The sequence below is a fragment of the Canis lupus genome, chromosome 9, assembly GCF_048164855.1.
Source record: "Canis lupus baileyi chromosome 9, mCanLup2.hap1, whole genome shotgun sequence".
Classification (NCBI taxonomy): domain Eukaryota; kingdom Metazoa; phylum Chordata; class Mammalia; order Carnivora; family Canidae; genus Canis; species Canis lupus.
In genome coordinates this window covers 41,241,667-41,262,653 of record NC_132846.1, presented here as the reverse complement: position 1 = coordinate 41,262,653, position 20,987 = coordinate 41,241,667, and the positions used below count along the sequence as shown (strand labels likewise).

Here is a 20,987-nt window from a genome sequence, read left to right as displayed (position 1 = left end):
GAGGGCATTACACTAAATGAAATAAGTCACATAGAGAAAGACACTTAAAGGTAGATCTTAAAAAAAAACCCAACTCATAGATGATATGATACAGAGAACAGATTGGTGGTTGCCAGAGGCAGGGGTGTGAGGTGGGCACACTGAAGGTGGTCAAAAAATACAAACTTCTAGTTATAAGATAACTAAGTCTAAGGAAAAAAAATTCATAAGACATTCCTGGGGATCCCTGGGTGGCTCGGCGGTTTGGCGCCTGCCTTTGGCCCAGGGCGCGAACCTGGAGTCCCGGGATCGAGTCCCACGTCGGGCTCCTGGCATGGAGCCTGCTTCTCTCTCTTTCTGTGTCTCTGCCTCTCTCTCTCTGTGTCTATCATGAATAAATAAATAAATAAATCTTTAAAAAAAAAAAAAGACATTCCTGCATTTTTTTTAAAAAGTAAAGACAAACTGTTTTATTGTTTTATATTTATATGATGCTATATAATTTGTGCTTTTATCTCCCCAATTTGTGCTTTTATCTCCCCTAAAACTAATTATTATGAATTACTACTATTTTACAGATGAGAAACTGTAGCTCATAGGTTATTTAAAAATTTGCTCAAAGCATTTACAAAGCTAGTATATGATAAAGTCAGAATATAGACTTTCTGTCTCTAAATTTAATGCCCTTTTCACAACACTATGCTGCCAATCAGATAGGAAAACATACAAACTCACAAAATTAGTAACTATAGGATACAAGATTGAAAAATAAGTAGTTAAGCCCTATGTGCCTAAGATTATATTGCACTGTTGATACAGATGAATAAGATATAAACAGATGGATATTCAAGCTTGTTAGCATTAAAGATACATTAAAGCACGTCAAATTAGAAATATTACATATATCAAATTAGCAAACATGTACTGAAAACCAAAAAACTAATGATAATACAATGGAATATTACATTGCCATCACCAAAGGGAATTTATTATTGAAGAAGATACTCTATTCCATAGCATGGATAGTTAGAGATTTGAGGGTATGTAGTATTTTCCATACAATTTGAATTCTATGTACTGCCTAAGAAAATTGAAATATAAAGATAAAAAGGAAATATGGTGACATCAAGTGACTTAGTATTTACTATAATCAATACTTATTAACCTTTAAGTAAAAATTAAATGGTCAGAGATATATGGAAAGAAATTAATAGATCCACAAGGAAAAAACAAAGGTAAAAACTACATAGCACAGTAAATTACAATGAAACATATGACCTTCTGTAGTCTTTCTAGGCCTGTTACTCCATACTAACCCAAATAAAACTAAAACACAGATTAGGCAACATGATTAAAAGAGATTAAAATTCTCAACTCAGGAATCTAAACATTTTTCTATCCAAAGCTACTGAATTAAATATGTCAAATCAATTATTTTGGTGTCACAGAAACCATTAAAAAGTGAAAGCCTATCAGTACATAAATAATTGTTCAGAATCATCTTTATGCAAAGGAGTAAAAGACTATCAACCATTTGCTACATAAGATCCAAAAAATCTTTTTTCATCCTCTTCAGCAGTAAATGGCTAATCCAATGTTTTCTAACATTTTCTCACATTTGCCAATTCAAACTTTTGAGAGAAAACACTTGAAGTGTCATTAATAAAAAAGAATTTACCATAAAAAAACAAGTTATACATTCATCAATTAACAATGGTATAACAAGCTAACAACAATAGCCTATAAAAAGCTGTTAATACTCTAACACAAGAATGACTATGGCCAACACATCAATTTTGCCAATTCTTACTACCCTCGATATCTATCTAACAAAAATGTGATAACTATCAGTGTAATTGAATTAAATGGTTTTCCCATAAAATAAGTTTCATATTTCCTATTAATCTAATAAAATTTTACCAATTTGATCAAAGGAAATCCACAATCCCTTATTTAGTGTTAGCTTCCAATTCTCCTTATATCCTCACTCCCCTTGCACAAACACCCCCCTACAAAAACATTAAATCTCAGTGGTGCTTTGTTATTTATACCACTTCCCCTCAGTATAAAGATATGTTTCTGCACATTACAAAATACCCCAACACAAGAGCAGCTTGGCTTAAACAAGATTGAGATTTATTTTTTCTTTTGGAGAAGGCATCTAGAGATGGTGATTGCAGAGTATCCTCAAGAACCCAAGTTTCTAACTTTCACTTCCACCAATTCTCTGTGCCTGGCTTCCATCATCAAGATCACCTCATGGTCCAAAATTTTGCTAAAGCTCTAGTTACCACTACTTCAATAAAGGTCAAAAAGGAGAAACTGAACAGCAAAATGGGATCTCTTCCAGCAGAGTCACTGACCTTTATAAGCATGCACACGCACGTACACACACACCCCCACACACACAATACTTCTGCTTTTATCTTTATTACCAGAACTTAGTCACTTAGTTAAGCCCTATGTGCCTAAGATTATATTGCACTGTTGATACAGATGATTAAGATATAAACAGATGGGATGTTCAAGCTTGTTAGGATTAAAGACACATTAAAGCACATCAAATTAGAAATATTACATATATCAAATTAGCAAACGTACTGAAAACCAAAAACCTAATGATAATACAATGGAATATTATATATTGCCATACAATACAGTATTTTTTTCAAGGCATCAGTGTGCCTACCTAAATAAAACTTAAAAAAAGAAAAAGAGAGAGGATTCTATTACTATAGAAGAGAAAAACAGATTTAAGGTTGGGTAGAATACTAGCAGCCTGCATCATATGGTCCTATCCATTTTTCACAGGTTCTGAGGAACCTTTGATACTGGAAGAAATTTTATATCATATTTTTAATCAATACAGCTAATATAAAAGCTTTTCCCAATAAATACTTTTACCTCCTTGGCTATCTGTGGACTACGGCCAATCCTAAACTGTACTGATAACCACAGTATGTATAATAAGATTACAATTCTAAAGTCTTATTGGATAGGGTTTTTCATCTATTACATCTTGTGCACCAGCTAGGGTAGAAAAGTTGATTTGTTTTGTACAAGTGACCTAATAGAATGCTGCAACTCACTCTGTGTGTCTTGACCAATCAGCAAATCAATGAAGCTCCAGTGTGGTCTCTTTTGTTACAAATCTGGGATCTTACTCCACAGACTCATCTGCTATACAATCACAATTATCATCAATCCCATTATAGCACCTCATTTACTGAACATGTAGTAGGTCCCTGTGCAAAGTGATCTAATTATTCATTTAGGCCTCATAATAAACCTATTATGTTATTTTTGTCCTCATATTATAGAAAATAATAATAACAAACATTTACTGAGTGCTTAGTATGTGCCAGGCTTACTCAAAGTAGTTTACAGATAAGTACTATTATTATAATTTAATTTATATTATATTATAATTTATAATTATAATTATTCCTAATTTATAGATGAGAAGGAAGAAAAGTTAGTAATTTGCCCAAAGTCACATAGCTTCTGGGGGGATCCCTGGGTGGCGCAGCAGTTTGGCGCCTGCCTTTGGCCCAGGGCGCGATCCTGGAGACCCAGGATCGAATCCCACATCGGGCTCCTGGTGCATGGAGCCTACTTCTCCCTCTGCCTGTGTCTCTGCCTCTCTCTCTCTCTCTCTCTCTCTGACAATCATAAATAAATAAAAATTAAAAAAAAAAGTCACATAGCTTCTAAAAAACAAAAACAAAACAAAAAAAAACAAAGTCACATAGCTTCTAAGCAGCAGAGCCATGGAGCGCCTAGGTTGCTCAGTCTATTAAGCATTCAATTCTTGATTTTGGCTCAGGTCATGATCCCAGGTTCCTGAGCTCAGGCCCCCCTCTTCCCACCCACCCCCTCACGCTCAGCATGGAGTCTGCTTAAGATTCTCTCCCTCAGAAAAGGGAACCCTCTTACACTGTTGGTGGGAATGTGAACTGGTGCAGCCACTCTGGAAAACTGTGTGGAGGTTCCTCAAACAGTTAAAAATAGACTTGCCCTATGACACAGCAGTTACACTGCTGGGGATTTACCCCAAAGATACAGATGCAATGAAACGCCGGGACACCTGCACCCCGATGTTTCTAGCAGCAATGTCCACAATAGCCAAACTGTGGAAGGAGCCTCGGTGTCCATCGAAAGATGAATGGATAAAAAAGATGTGATTTATGTATACAATGGAATATTACTCAGCCATTAGAAACGACAAATACCCACCATTTGCTTCAACGTGGATGGAACTGGAGGGTATTATGCTGAGTGAAGTAAGTCAATCGGAGAAGGACAAACATATGTTCTCATTCATTTGGGGAATATAAATAATAGTGAAAGGGAATATAAGGGAAGGGAGAAGAAATGTGTGGGAAAGATCAGAAAGGGAGACAGAACATAGAGACTCCTAACTCTGGGAAACGAACTAGGGGTGGTGGAAGGGGAGGAGGGCGGGGGGGTGGGGGTGAATGGGTGACGGGCACTGAGGGGGGCACTTGAGGGGATGAGCACTGGGTGTTATTCTGTATATTGGCAAATTGAACACCAATAAAAAATAAATTTATTATAAAAAAAAAGATTCTCTTCCTCTCCCTTTGCCCACCTTTGCCCCCACACACATACACGCATTACCACACATACTCACTCTCTCTTAGAAAAAAAAAAAAAAAGTAGCTGAGCCAAGATGCAAATCCAGGCAAACACTCCAGAGTCCACTCAATCAACTTCTATAGTACAATAATATCAAATAAACCAGCAGAGGTTAAGTAATTCACTAAGGTCACAAATCCAGGAGCCCAGACTTATGGCTATATCTATCTTATTGACTCCAAATGAATCTAAGAAATATGGTTTGACTGACCAAGGGATTATTATTCTTCAGGGGCAGTTAGAAGAGAACACTATCAAAATAACATACATAATCCATAAATATCAACAATAAGCAATCGAGGAGGATGGAATGCAGTGTGTATCCCAGGTGCCTAGGCAGCACTACAGGTAGATCTACCTCTTTTAGTAACAGATAAACCCAAAACAGCTTTTGCAAACTTATCTAGTGACTGCCATACATTAGTCTGAATAATCATTAGTATAGAAGATAAATAGGTGTCTGTATTTTATATCTGCTGTCAAAAAATTGAAGAGTAAACAGTCTTTTGCTATACCATACTCAATGGATATATCTAGAAGCAGTAATTTTTGAAGACAATAGGAAAAAAATTTTAAGAAATAATAAAAAGTAACAGAATCAGACACTTTGTTGCCATCTGTTAGGGCTAATGAATTTATTGTTCTCTCATCCTTCGAGATATATATAAATTATGGCTATAAATTTCTTTAGCATTTTTTCCTAAGATTTACAGTGTACAATTCTCGTATCAGAGTCAAAAATGCCTCTCTAAAAAATAAATAAAATGAAAATCTCCCCTTCTCCCAAATAAATAAATAAACAAATAAGCCTATGGTAAGCCCGAGCACACAACACATAAATCACAATGCTACTACTGGTTCATTTTCAAACACTCCCTGAAGAATTTCAAGTCCCTCTTCCAAGACCAGCATAGACACATAATGACTATTAGAAGGGAGTATCTTGTACCTAGTACAGTAACTAAAACACTGTAAGCGTTAATGATAAACAATGAAGCTCACGTCACTAATCAATTCAACCAAGAGAGTCATTTACTGTTTCATCAACACTTCATATCCTGTAAAAATTTTGGGTTCAGTATATTGTTGCTCATCAAACACATCCTTTTTTCATAATTCCAGACTTAATGAGACATTCTCAGTTAAGTTCATACCAATTCACGTTTATACTCTACTTCTAATTACCAATAGTTTTAAACTAATTGAAAGAACTTTAAAGAATTGAGCAGTACTACACTTATAATATTTCACTGTATCCTTAATGGATGAAACATAAAATGTATTTTTATTAGTAAAAAGTATACTAAGTAAGAATTAAGGTGTTTTTTTATTATACTGATTCCTGTTTAAATTTAAAAAAGAAAGAAAAGTATCATAAAACAGCCAGTGATCCTCAGTGAGGCAGAAAAGTACCAAAAACAGTCAGCTATTATAAATCATTAGAGTTACATTCACTTTAATTCTAATGCAGCAGTTGACTGGTAACTAATACTAGATGAAAACCAGCCAAAGCAGCTTTTATTTATAGCTATCTGTGGAAGAATAACAGAAATGTTGTTACTAAGATCAACTTAATTTAAGCAACATTTAAAAATGAATTTTTACACATATGGTATTTGAACAATTTCAAATGGGCAGGACATATCACTTGCTAAGAATATCATTCCTCATTTTAAAAGTGTTAAGAGATCTCTACTTTTACCACAAGGGAGTAATAGGATCCAGAATTAACTTCCAAATGTAAACTAGAAAACTGGATAACTATGTATCTGACTTTAGACAAAAGGCAGCACAAAACTGATTTGAAGATGGGAAAAGGAGAAGGGAGGAGGAGGCAGGAGAAGGGGAGGAGAGAGGGGGAGGAGAGAGGGGGAGGAGGGAGGAGAAAGAGAAGGGCAAGAAAAGTAATGAGGAGACCTATAATTACCAGTGATTCTTTTTTTTTTTTTTTTTTGGTACGCTAAAGGCTGGAGGATTCATTTCCAAGAAGGCACACTCAAAGGACTGGCAAGTTGATGCAGGCTGTCAGCTTGGCAGTTTGGTCAGAAGCCTCAGTTCATCTCCACGTGTGCCTCTTCATGTGGCCTGGCCCTTCTGATAGCATGGTGGCCGAGTTCCAAGGTGAATGTTCCAAAAAAGAGGGCAGAAACTATGTTGCCTTTTATGCCCCGGTCTCAGAATTTCCATGACATTACCACTATCACACCCAATTCATGGAGGGAGTCACAAGGACCTGCCTCAGATCAAAGAGAGGGTACATGGACTTTATCTCTTGATGAAAAACATGTTGGAAAATTGTTGATGAAAAACATGTTGGAAAATTGCGGACATGTTTTAAAACTACTATATTATTTTCTTAAATAATGATAGTAAATAAAGATGACAGTGATTCCTCTTTCTTGATCAGCCCAGCATAGTTAATTGATAATGAAAGACTGTTTGGTCTTCATTGGGGCACACAAGGATGCACTTCAACTGCCTTGGATAGGACAATTTCTTTTTTGAAATTTTATTTAAATTCAATTAATTAACATATAATTCATAATTGGTTTCAGAGGTAGAAGTCATTGATTTATCAGTCTTATATAATAACGTAACCGGAGATTCTTTCTGAAAGCACATTTGAGATATAGTATGTTGAAAGGGAAACCCAAGTAGAATCTAGTGCATTGCTAAATTGAAAAGACAGAGGTCTGCGCACAAAAACAAAAACAATTTTTTGGGGGGAAAAAAATCCCTGAAGTGAGAGAGCTATACAAAGACCTATTTTTAAAATTTTAAAAAAGAGAGAGAGAGAGAGATCCCCTTAAATTACATAAATAACAATCTGTATGTGCAAAGGGTGAAAACACATAAGGCTGAGCAAAAACAAGTTCTGGGAAAGAAAAATTACCAGGTAGCTAAAGCTGAGTAAAACTATTTATGATACTAGAGCTCACAGGCGGTAAAGGATCATTCAAATTCTTACAAACAAGATAGAGAATCTTCAGTGAATCCTTGGGGCATTCAGTAAAGTCCCAAAAAGAGGTCAACCTTAGTAATAAGGCTAAGAAAGCACAAAAGTAAAGGTTACCTCTAGACCTGCCCTAGGAAACCTTAAATACATTAACATCCATGGTAAAGGAAGAGGGAAGGAAGTTAATTTGCTACTGCTGAGTCTGGCTCAGAAAAGCTCAGTCTCAAAATGCTCCCACACCTGCAAAGTGCCACTTTGCACCACATGCTAAGCCATTCCCTGTGCTGTTTGGAAGAACAGCTACCACGGCCACAAGAGGAAAGGAGACTGAGAAGCCATGAAGCATTGCATTGACCAAGAATAAAGGTAAAGTTCCAGGTGCAGGGGTAAGAGTGAAAATGAACCTGAAAAAAGTTGGTGTATAAACAGAATGACTAAGAGTATAAACAAGTAATCAAAATGTTGAAAAATGTGTAATTAGAAGCAATGTGTCTTGATGGTGTGAAGAGATTATGACATTTGAAAGGAAAACTGAGAAAAATGGCTTGAATTGGTCTGCCAAACTCTGAGGATAACAAAGCTGATGTAATTTTAAAATACAATGCAGAAGAGGGTATTAATCTGAAGCCATATGGCAAGCTTCCAAATGTGCTAAAATTAATAAAAACATATATATTTAGTGGTGGAGATGATGATGAAATCCAGTTTTATGACACTAGAGATGATGATAAAGACCATGATGATATTTAATTGAACTCAATGTCTTACATTCCAAATTTTCTGAGGATTAAATCCCAAAGGAGATAGGGTTCCTTGTCTTTTAAAAAGTTAACCAGGCTTCTGGAGTGTCTGGGATGCTGAGTCGGTTGAGCATCTGACTCTTGGTTTCAGCTCAGATCATGATCTCAAGATCATGGAATCGAGCCAAACATCAGGCTCCGCACTTGGTGGGGAGTCTACTTGAGATTCTCCCTCAGCCCCTCTCCTTCACTTTAAAATAAATAAATCTTAAAAAAAAAAAAAAAAAAAGGTTAACAAGACTTCTATGTAGCTTAGTCATTTTATCATGGCATCCCTTTCCCTAAGGAATAGGTGAACTCCTGATAATCAAATACTCTTGGAAGCAGTTCTTATATCTTCGTGATTGTTCTCTCATTAGTTAAATAAAAACTTTGGGGATCTCTGGGTGGCTCAGCAGTTTGGCGCCTGCCTTTGGCCCAGAGCGTGATGCTGGAATCCTGGGATCGAGTTCCACATCGGGCCCCTGCATGGAGCCTGTTTCTTCTCCGTCTGCCTCTGTCTCTGCCTCTCCCTCTCTCTCTCATGAATAAATAAATAAAATTTTTAAAAAAACTTTGATACATGTTAACAAGTAACTTTAAGAGGTAACCTTTTAAAGAACCCAAGTATGTTTAATTCCAAAGTCCTATGTTCTTAATCATAACTCTCTTTTAAAAAGGGAGGGGAGGAAATGTCTACATGATAATGTACTCAAAGATTAATGGGAAAATCCTATTATACAAAAGAAAATGTTTATGGTTTAAAGAATACTGGAACAGAAATAACAATATCTGTCTTACAGTTAAGAAAACTAAGGCATTTAAAGGTGAATTAATAGGGGGTGGAAATGGTGTCACACAGCTAGCAAGTATCAAACAGAAATTTTAACCTATCTATCTGATTCCAGACTGTACTGCACAGATATCTTTCACAGCCAAGTATCTTCTCATGTCTAGACCAGACATCTGAAACAAAAAGATCCCTATCAATAGTTAGGATAAGAAATAAAGTATTTGCCATCCTAATTAACAGTGACTTTTGGAGAATCATTGTACCTAAAGAACTCTCTTGTTTTCTTATGATTTATAAAGACCTCTGCAGCTTGAAATATTATAGTTTGAAGTTTAGAAAGGTGGGGCAGGTGATTCCTTCAAAACTACTCCTCATTGACCAGCATTACCTAGATCCCAAAACCAGATAAACATCCCACCCAAAAAGGAGAATTACAGATCAATATCCCTGATAAACATGGATGGAAAAATTTTCACCAGGATGCTAGTCAATAGGATCCAACAGTACATTAAGAGGACTATTCACTACAATCAAGTAGGATTTAACCCTGGGATGCAAGGGTGGTCCAACATTCGTAAAACAACCAATGTGATAAATCAAATCACATTAATAAAAGACAAGAACCATATGATCCTCTCAATTGATGCAGAGAAAGCATTTGACAAAATAAAGCATCCATTCCTGATTAAAACTCTTCAAAGTGTAGGGATAGAGAAAGCATATCTCAATATCATAAAAGCCATCTATGAAAAGTCCACAGTGAATATCATTCTCAAAGGGGAAAACCTGAGAGCTTTTCCCCTCCCTAAGGTCAGGAACACAACAGGGATGCCCATTCTCACCACTGCTGTTCAACACAATACTAGAAGTCCTAGCCTCAGCAACCAGATAACAAAAAGAAATAAAAGGCATTCAAATTGGCAAAGAAGTCAAACTCTCCCTCTTTGCAGATGACATGATACTGTATATAGAAAACTCAAAAGACTCCACCCCATAATTGCTAGAACTCATGCAGAAATTTAGCAATGTGGCAGGATACAAAAATCAATGCACAGAAATCAGCTGTATTTCTATATGCTAACAATGAAACTGAAGAAAGAGAAATTAAGGAATTGATACCATTTACAATTGCACTCCAAACTATAAGATACTTAGGAATAAACTTAACCAAAGAGGTAAAGGATCTGTACTCTAGAAACTACAGAACAATTATGAAGAAACTGAGGAATACACAAAGGGGAAAACATTCCATGCTCAGAGATTGGAAGAATAAATACTGTGAAAATGTCTATGCTATCCAGAGGAATGTGCTATTGCACATTCACTGCAATCCCTATCAAAATACCATGGTCTTTCTTCACAGAGTTGGAATAAATAATCCTAAGATTTGTATGGAACCAGAAAAGACCCCAAAGAGCCAGAGGAGTGTTGAATAAGAAAACCCAAGCTGGAGGCATCACAATGCCTGACTTCAAGTTGTATTACAAAGCTGTGATCATCAAGACAGTATGGTATTGGCACAAAAACAGACACACAGATCAATGGAACAGAATAGAGAACTCAGAAATGGAGCCTCAACTCTATGGTCAACTCATCTTCAACAAAGCAGGAAAAAATATCCAATGGAAAAAAAGACAGTCTCTTCAACAACTGGTGTTGAGAAAATTGGACAGCCACATGCAGAAGAGTGAAACTGGACCGTTCTCTCACACCATACACAAAGATAAACTCAAAATGGTTGAAAGAGCTAAATGTGAGACAAGGATCCATCAAAATCACAAAGGAGAACACAAGCAGCAACCTTGTTGAAGTTGGCCACAGCAACTTCTTGCAAGACACATCTATGAAGGCAAGGGAAACAAAAGCAATAATTAACTATTGGGACTTCATCAAGATAAAAAGCTTCTGCACAGCAAAGAAAACAGTCAACACAACTAAAAGACAACCTACAGAATGGGAGAAGATATTTGCAGGTGACATATCAGATAAAGGGCTAGTATCCAAGATCTATAAAGAACTTATCAAACTCAACACCCAAAAAACAAACAATCTAGTCAAGCAATGGGCAGAAGACATGAACAGACATTTCTCTAAAGACAACCTACCCATGGCCAACAAGCATATGAAAAAATGCTCCACATCACTTGGCATCACGGAAATACAAATCAAAACCACCATGAGATACCACTTTACATCGGCGAGAATGGCTAAAATTAACAAGACAGGAAACAACAAATGTTGCTGATGTTGGAGATGTGGAGAAAGGGGAACCCTCATGCACTGTTGGTGGGAATGCAAGCTGCTTCAGCCACTCTGGAAAACAGTGTGGAGGTTCCTCAAGAAGTTAAAAATAGAACTACCCTATGAACCAGCAATTGCACTACTGGGTATTTACCCCAAAGATACAGATATCATGAAATGATGGGACACCTGCACCCCAATGTTCATAGCAGCAATGTCCACAACAGACAAACTGTGGAAGGAGCCATGATGTCCTTCAACAGATGAATGGATAAAGAAGATGTGGTAAGTCACACACCTCTCTCTCTCTCTCTCTCTCTCTCTCTCTCACACACACACACACACACACACACACACACACACAATGGAATATTACTCAGCCATCAGAAAGGATGAACATCTACCATTTACACTGATGTGGATGGAACTGGAGAGTATTATGCTGAGTGAAGTAAGTCCATCAGAGAAAGACAATTATCATATGGTTTCACTCATATGTGGAATATAAAAAAATAGTGAAAGGGACCATAAAGGAAGGGGTAAACTGAGTGGGGAAAAATTAGAGAGGAAGACAAATCATGAGAGACTCCTAACTCTGGGAAACAAACAAAGGATTGCAGAAGGGGAGGTGGATGGGGGAATAGGGTAACTGGGTGACAGACACTAAGGAGGGAACATGATGAAATGAGCCCTCGCTGTTAAACTGTATGTTGGCAAAATGTATTTAAATAAAATTAAAATAAAGTCCACAATATCGTTGGGTTATAGTCAGCATTTTAAAAAAAGAAAAAAACACTCCTCTTCATCATTCGTAAATTCATTCTTATTTACCCACTGCCCCACTGCCTACCATGTGTTTGGCACTATACTAAGTGCCAAGGATACAATGATGACAAAACAGAGAGAGACTCCTAGGTGGCTCAGCAGTTGAGTGTCTGCCTTCGGGCATGATCCCGGTGTCAAGGGATCGGGTCCTAGGTCAGGCTCCCTGTGAGGAGCCTGCTTCTCCCTCTGCCTCTTTCTCTATGTCTTTCATGAATAAATAAAAATTACAAAAAATTAAAAAACTTTAAAAACCAGAAATAATGCCCATTTTAGTGGACCACAGAATCTACTGGGAAAGTAAAAATGAAACAAATAATTACACAATTAATTTCTTATGTTTCTAAATATGTTGAACCTACACCCAATACAGGGATTTTGAACTTCTCTGAAACACACTTGTCCAAATATCCACCACAGTTCTTTCTTTATCAAATTCAGGACATCATTCAATGATGATCTTTTCAATAAAACCTTCCCTGACCATTCTATACAAAAATGGTACTCCCCACTCCAACATTCCCTATCACCCTCCCTGATGTACTTATTGTTCTCTAGAATATTTATCACCATCAAACATACTTATTTGCTTATTATTTGTATCCCCACTAGAATATAAGTTCCACAGGATAATTTGTTTAGGCTGTTGATTAGTATCACTCAAAGTCTAGAACAGGGCCTATAATATGGTAGATACTGAATATTGTTGACTAATGAATAAATGAGTACAACGAAGGAAAGTCCAAGTATAGTGACAGTGTATAAAAGAAGAAACCATTAATTTCATTTAAACTAACATACACAGGGACGCCTGGGTGGCTCAGCAGTTGAGCATCAACCTTTGGCTCAGGGCGTGATCCTAGAGTCCTGGGATGGAGTCCCACAATGGGCTCCCCATGGGGAGCCTGCTTCTTCCTCTGCCTATGTCTCTGCCTCTCTCTCTCTCTCTTTTGTCTCTCGTGAATAAATAAAATCTTTTTTAAAAATTTAAAAAATAAACTAACATACACAATGTTATTATTCATATACATGTTATGTAATAATTAAATAGCACTTATAAATGCTATCTATCATTCATGTCTATGGTATTAATTTAAGCATTTTGTTTCAGATTTTCTGTAATTCCTTTCTTATTTTTAAACATTTAAAGTATTTATAACAATGACTTACTGCTAAAGAGATTCACAATTTTATTCCAGAAGGAATTCAACATCTAACAAAATGATTTATTCTTCATTCTATAAACTCTTTCACCTTAGAAAATGAAGACAATATGGGATGTACTATTCTACCTGGATTTGATATTACCATACTCTTAAACTAGAGCAGGCAACAGAAATGAAAAACTAAAAATAAAGAGAGAGAAGGAAAGGACCTAAAATCACCTTCTAAGGTTTATAGTTTGATTACTTTGCTTTATATGCTTAGTGCGTGAAGATTTTATACAATTATGGCACTTACAGCTAAACACCTAGAAAAAAAATTGTCTCAAGTTTGGTGTATCACAGTCCAAAGGACTATGTGGCCTGACAAAACTCTTGTTTTGAAGAATGATACTATATTTTTATACATACATAAATATAGTATATTTATACTTAAGCAACATTAACTTATCATTTAAACAAGTATTTAACAAGAGTCATTTTTAAAACATTTAAAAAGATAAAAAGACCCTGAGACACAGTTTTGAAATTCAATCACCTATCATTTGAAACTCCAATAATCAGAGTCAACATGATCTCCAGCAGATAAAGAAAAAAAATGAAATTTCTATAGTATTTCTAATAAAATGAATTTGTTATGAATAATCTATGTGCACAATGGAATTTTTCATGTCCTCTAATTTTTCTTGATAAAAACACAACTTAGAACAAGTAATTTGAAGAAAATACTTGAAGAAATAATCTGCCCCATTATACTGTGAAAAATCTAAGATTATTAACCAGCTATCACCAGGACTCCCAAAACACATGTATTCCTTTCCCCTAATTAAGAAAATCAGGAGCCCATGGGTGGCTCAAGTCGGTTAACTGTCTGCCTTCCACTCAGGTCATGATCCCAGGTCCTGGGATCAAGTCTGCTTCAGGCTTCATACTCAGTGGGGAGCCTGATTCTCCCTTTCATTCTGCCTCCCTCCCCACCGCCCCCCACTCCCCTTGTGCTCACTCTCTTGCTTGCTCTATCTCAAATAAATACAATCTTTAAAGCAAAAAAAAAAAAAAAAAATCAGTAATCATACTAACAAGAAGCAAAAACAAATCTTCAGGTAAAAAATACAGTTCAATCTAATATCTATTAATATCTACATCCATACTAAGTTTTCAAACACACAAAAAAGCTAAAGAATGTTCTCAGTTCTCCATCATTTAATTATGTGGATATTCCTCAAAGTATCTATAAAAATTAAAATCACTATAAAATAGTTTCCTGCTATTACACACATTTGCAAATGTTACTATTCATTTTAAAAATATACTCTATATTGTAAAACAAAGCAAACAACCACAGAAATGTATAAAGGATAAAGAAAAGGTCATAGGAAACTTACCCTCTAAAAGAATAATTCACAGTTACCATTTCTGCACCCTCTCTCAAGATATTATACTTAAATATAATCTTACATTAAATGATTCATTGCATATATCCTATTTTATAGCCTACTTTAATTTATTAGTAAAGAACACCTTTCATGTCAGCCAGTATATATCTTCATATGTCATTATCTTTAAAGGCCCCAGTGTATATTACATTCTATGTATTACCATAACTTACTTAACCATTTTCCTTATTAATAAATACTTGAGTTGCTTCCATTTTTTCATCTTTTAAAATGCACTATCTATAATACAATGATTGGGACATTCTTCACTACAATGCCCCTTACTCCAAAACCTTCTCCACAAAACAGAACTCATTTATTCAAGTATTTTTTAAGTGCCCATTATGTTCCACTGACTGTTCTAGGCAATCTAAATTCCACAAGTGTAGGGACTGATTCCATTTTAGCCACTTCTTTATTTCCTATGTTTAGTGGATTGTCCAGTATATAGTAGACTATTATATATGTGTTGAATGAATGGATGATCATCCTTGTTCATTCATCCCTTCACTTTTTTGTGTTGACTCTGAAATTAGCTGTTTTCTTTTCTTTTTTCTTTTTTTTCCACTCTGCAGAGTAATGAGCCTATACATGTCTTTACCACTCACAATGCACGCTCACTACTGGGAGCCAAGTAGATGAATATGGAGAAAAAAGACAGTACTACAGCATCATCTTTTGGGACCTCTGCTTAGCTGTGTTTAAAATTTTCAAAGTTTCTTTCAAGCTTCAAAACATCATCCTTAGGAAATGTGAATCTAACAGCTAGCTAGCTGTATGTTTTCCTTTGGTCTAACATTTCAGTGGAAAAGAGTAGTAGTAACACTCTCCAAAAGGTCCAGCTGGCACACACAGAGAAACCTTAAAAATCCAATTAAACTGAAAAATCATGATTGAATTCATAAAAGATTTATACTGTTTTTCCAGGAAAGATTCTTTGAGAGAGATAAAAAGACCATTGAAATACCAAAATGTTTATATTCTGATCAAATTTTAGCTTTTAAAATTGCTATGTAATAGATCTGTTGAGATATCTTATTTAGAGGTTATACAAACCTATTCTATTTTCTCTCATTTGGAAAATCCGGGTACTATAGAGATTAAATTAGGATTACAAACCTGGGAAGAACCTTGAGACACAGAGAGTTCACCCTTCTGCCTTTTACTCATTTACACTTAGGCCAGTTTATATACATAAGAAATGTATCCACAACAAAGAATTACTCAGCTCAGGGTGGGGATGGGGTTAGGAGATGTGATCAGAGTTAAGGTGGAAGTCTGGGAAAAGAATGTTAACTCACTCTAAGAATGTTTTCATTAGAGAAAATTGTTTAGAGGAATGTCATGATTCAACTTCCATTTTAGTATGGCTCTAGAATTTGTGCTTGAATGTTAAATGCACATGTTAAATACATATGCTTGAATGGAACATCCATGTTGATAATGGTCAAGTACTTTGCCTCCTAATTGGTAAGAACAACATGCAAAAATTTAGTAAGAGAGGATGTTGGTTTGTATTAGATTGTGAATACCTCTTCAACTCCAAAAAGCATATGCTACCTATCAATGTGTTCTTATTAGCACACCAATTATTATTAGATTGTAAGTTCTTTAAAACAGTATATCATGATTTTATAACTTTTTTTTATAAATTTATTTTTTATTGGTGTTCAATTTGCCAACATACAGAGTAACACCCAGTGCCCATCCCATCAAGTGCCCCCCTCAGTGCCCGTCACCCATTCACCCCCAATCCCCGCTCTCCTCCCCTTCCACCACCCCTAGTTCGTTTCCCAGAGTTAGGAGTCTTTATGTTCTGTCTCCCTTTCTGATATTTCCTACCCATTTCTTCTCCCTTTCCTTCTATTCCCTTTCACTATTATTTATATTCCCCAAATGAATGGGAACATATAATGTTTGTCCTTATCCGACTGACTTATTTCACTCAGCATAATACCCTCCAGTTCCATCCACGTTGAAGCAAATGGTGGGTATTTGTCATTTCTAATGGCTGAGTAATATTCCATTGTATACATAAACTACATCTTCTTTATCCATTCATCTTTTGATGGACACTGAGGCTCCTTCCACAGTTTGGCTATTGTGGACATTGCTGCTATAAACATCGAGGTTTAAAAAAAAAAAAAATCGAGGTTTATATCTCCACTATTTAGACTACCCTATAGGTATTTAATAAATATTCATTGGTATCACTGAAAATATAGGTATTTATCTAGTCTATGTAAATGAAATTTCATTACCACAAAAATTCTGAATATTAAAATATACTAAAAACATATTACTACACTTGAACATAGATACTTGCACAACAAAGTTCACAGCAGCATTACTCACAACTCAAATGTCCACTGACAGATGAATGGATAAACAAAATGTGGCACATCCATAAAATAAAATATTATTCAATCTTAAAAATTCTGATACATAGTGCAACATGGATGAACTTTAAGGGCACTATGTTAAGTGAAAGAACTCAGTCACATAAGAATAAATATATGATTCAACTTATAAGAAGAACCTAAAATTGCCAAATTCGTAAAGACAAAATTAAACAATGGTTACAGGGGTGAAAGTAAGAAGAAATGTGGAGTTAATGTTTCATGAGTACAGTAGTTTTGGATGATGAGAAAGTTCTGGAGATGGTAGTGATGGGTGGGTGTACAACAATGTGAATGTACTTACACTGAATTACCGTGTAATTAATGTTACACTGAATTACATACTTAAAATGGTTAAATGGTAAATTTTATGTTATATGTATTTTACCACAATAAAAAAGGACAAAAATATATTACTTTATAAATGGTTTGCCCAAATAATACTTTATAATTGTACAATTACAGAATTCTAATAGTTCTTAACATTAAATTATTAACAGAAAAAGGAGTTAAAAAATAAACACCCAGTTCTATACATATCTGGAGTCTTTAAAAAAATGAATACAAAAAAACCCAAAAAACAAAAAATACCTTGATGAAACAAAGTTTATTTTGATTTCAGCAATAACTGATAATGCATTTATTCTAACTTTGCAAATCCTATGCCTTATGAAAAAAAATACTCAAACATATGTTTATCTATACTTAAACATAATATGTTTATATGTGTTAACATTGACACATAAATTCATCTCCACTTCTCAGCAGAAACTTGTCTGCACTTAAATGTTTCTGCAACTTAGTTTTCATTCTATTTTCTTTTATCTTTTTCCTTGCAGGTAAAAACTATGCATGCAAAGACTATTCTCTACTTTCTGCGACATTTTCAAGGCAGTTAATAATCTGATAAGAAATACAGCATGTCAAATAAAATGATAAACTGGGAATTCTTGAGAGTGATTAATACTGTGTACACTAAACCATTTCCTAACCTTTGGGAGATGTATAAGAAAATAAGTTAAAATTTACATTAATCTCAACATATACAAAAGCTAATACAACTGCTACAGGACACAAAGAAAAGATATTTTTGCTGCTAATTATTTATAAAAATGATTCACATTCAAATAAATCTAACTGAAATTCATGGAACTACATAATATCCTTAAAAATACAAACTTCCTAGTTCAATACAATATACCACACACACATCAATTTTTATTCTATGATTAACTCAAAGGAATTATATTGATTTAACACAGTTAAATTCAACAATATTGATTTAATTCATAACTACTTTAACATGATTCATTTATGAGATTTGACCTTAATTTACCAATTAAACTTCAATATTGGTTAACTACATCTTTCTCTGGTAATTCACAAACTATAAACTTTTCAGCACCAATTAATTTTCCAAGATCTGTCCACAAAACCAGCATTATATATTAAAGTCTCACTAAAAATGAAGTTACCTAAGATAAAAAGAAAAGCAAAGACAGAGGCATATTCAAGTGTTTGACTTCCTTAGTAACCTATTAAGCAAAAATTAGGTAAACTATTGTAGAGTCCTCCCACAAAACTAAAACTAGAGATGTGTCTTTCCTTATTATGTACTTCTTAAATATATTCCTAAAAATATATTGTGGATTTGGTGTCCAGAAGATCTGTCCAACAAAACTCACATATTTACATAAATTTTTAGCAGTTTAAGATTCACATTCAGATTCAACAAAAACTTCTTAGACTACACTATGAATTGAACTCCAACCCACAACTTTATAAAATAGACATTAGTGATCTTATGTTAAAGGAAAATGGGGTTCAGAAAGACAAAATAATTTGAACTTATAATCAGTGACTGGTGATCACATTCAAGAGATGGCATCCAGATATTACTGATACCAAAAAGAAGGAGGAAGAGAAGTTAACACTTGTTCCACGTCAAACATAACGCAGGCACTTGGCACACATTTCCTCATTTAATTCTTACCACTGTTTTGTAAGGTAGGCACAATCTCCATTTTGAAGATAAACTAAGGTAAGAAGTTATTTGACTTGATCAAGGTTTGTACAGAAAATAGGAAGCTAAAACAAGAAAGAAACCCTGGGATTATTAAACACTGATAGATTTTGTCCTCAAACCATAATTGTGATCCAAGGAGGGAAGTTCATTTGACATGTTTTATTTTTGTTTGGGGGGTTTCTTTTCTTTCTTTTTTCTTTTTTTTTTTTTTAAGGGAGAGAATGTGTGAGCAGGGGGGTGGAGAAAGGAGCAGAGGGAGAGAAGCTCAAGCAGGCTCCATGCCCAATGCAGAATCCAACAAGGAGCTTGATCTCATAACTCTGAGATTATAACCTGAACCAAAATCAAGAGTCAGACGCTCAGCCAGCTGAGCCCTTGTTTTCAGTTTTATTTGTTTTTCTACAGAAAAGGGATCAATTTTATCAAATCCATTTAATACAATTTCTAATTCCTTTAAAGAACCATATCTGTTTTGGTGACCCCGGGAAGGTCACTATCATGAGTCTACCAGGCAGACAAATGATAACAATGATTCAGCATTTAGCATGCAAATAGATGTCAACTCAATATTAATCCAATAATCCAATAGGAAAACACTGAATGCCTTTTGTCATTAGAATAGCTTTGTTAAGCATCGGCCCTTCGTGGGCAGCCCAGGTGGCTCAGTGGTTTAGCGCTGCCTTCAGCCCAGGGCCTGATCCTGGAGACCCGGGATTGAGTCCCACATCAGGCTCTCTGCGTGGAGCCTGCTTCTCCCTCTCTGCCTGTGTCTCTGCCTCTCTCTCTGTGTGTGTCTCTCATGGAATAAATAAAATCTTTAAGAAAAAAAAAAAAAGAATCAGCCCTTCTTGAACCAGGTGCTAATTCTTAAAACAATACTTTGAGCAACAAAGAATGAGAAAGTTTAGAAAAAGATGGTGAAATAAATACTCCTCCTCATTCTACCCAGTGCCCCTACATTTCACTAATTTAAACCTACGATCTGGTCCCTGCTAGCATAGCTCTATAGGACAGCAAGAGCAGGGAGAAAAAGTCTCAGAATGGGAAAGAAACACACCATTTCATATATAGAATCAAACCTCAGTCATTTTCATCTCTCCTTGAGGAAATTGGGCAATGTATCATTCAAACTATTGTCTTCTACTGGCCGATATAACCTTCTAAAATCCAGTTAGAATATTCTCTTCCTTTATAAATTCTCACCTATCCTTTCCCATCTGCTTCTGTTTGTACTCAAAATCTACTAAAAAAAAAAAAAATAAGGCAGTCAGATATCCAGAGCTCTATTATTTGGGAGCAAAGGTTAATAATTATCATACACTGGCCAAGCCATGAGGTATTCATATTTCACAGTAATTTTCAAATTTTGCTACATGGAATCAAAAAATTGTATGAAATATTCCTAGTAGCTAATGAATGAGAGAGTGCCAGATAGGTTTCATTTATAAAAGTATATAACTCACATATACTTATTCATTAAATCAAACTTGAGGCCAGAAAAATGTATTAAATATCACAATAAAATCGAAGTTCTAAAATTCTTACCCTAGAATATGTAAGAGGTAGAGGGGAGGCAGGTGATAATTTGTTGTATTTTTTTAAATGAGTCCTCATCTTTCTTTTTCTCTGATCTCGTTTATGATGCAAATCCTACAGGAAACAAATTGAAGTCTAAAATGAACTCTGAAGTTTCTGAATAATACCATTTTCATTCCTTTTTTTTTTAAGATTTTG

General features: G+C 35.2%; 1 protein-coding gene across 13 annotated transcripts in view; it reads right to left on the bottom strand.

Annotated features, from left to right (window-relative positions):
• The window catches only part of FUT8 (fucosyltransferase 8), a 301,142-nt gene that overhangs the window by 173,044 nt on the left and 107,111 nt on the right, over nucleotides 1-20,987 (bottom strand). For 3 of the 13 annotated variants that reach the window (XM_072838950.1, XM_072838948.1, XM_072838955.1), the window contains exon 4: nucleotides 20,799-20,903. The exons of 9 other annotated variants lie outside the window; for them this stretch is intronic. The gene's annotated coding sequence lies outside the window, so the exon portion shown is untranslated. Of the gene's footprint in view, nucleotides 1-15,947; nucleotides 18,633-20,798; nucleotides 20,904-20,987 lie in introns of those variants that run through there. One more of the 13 variants, XM_072838957.1, reaches the window with a different exon arrangement.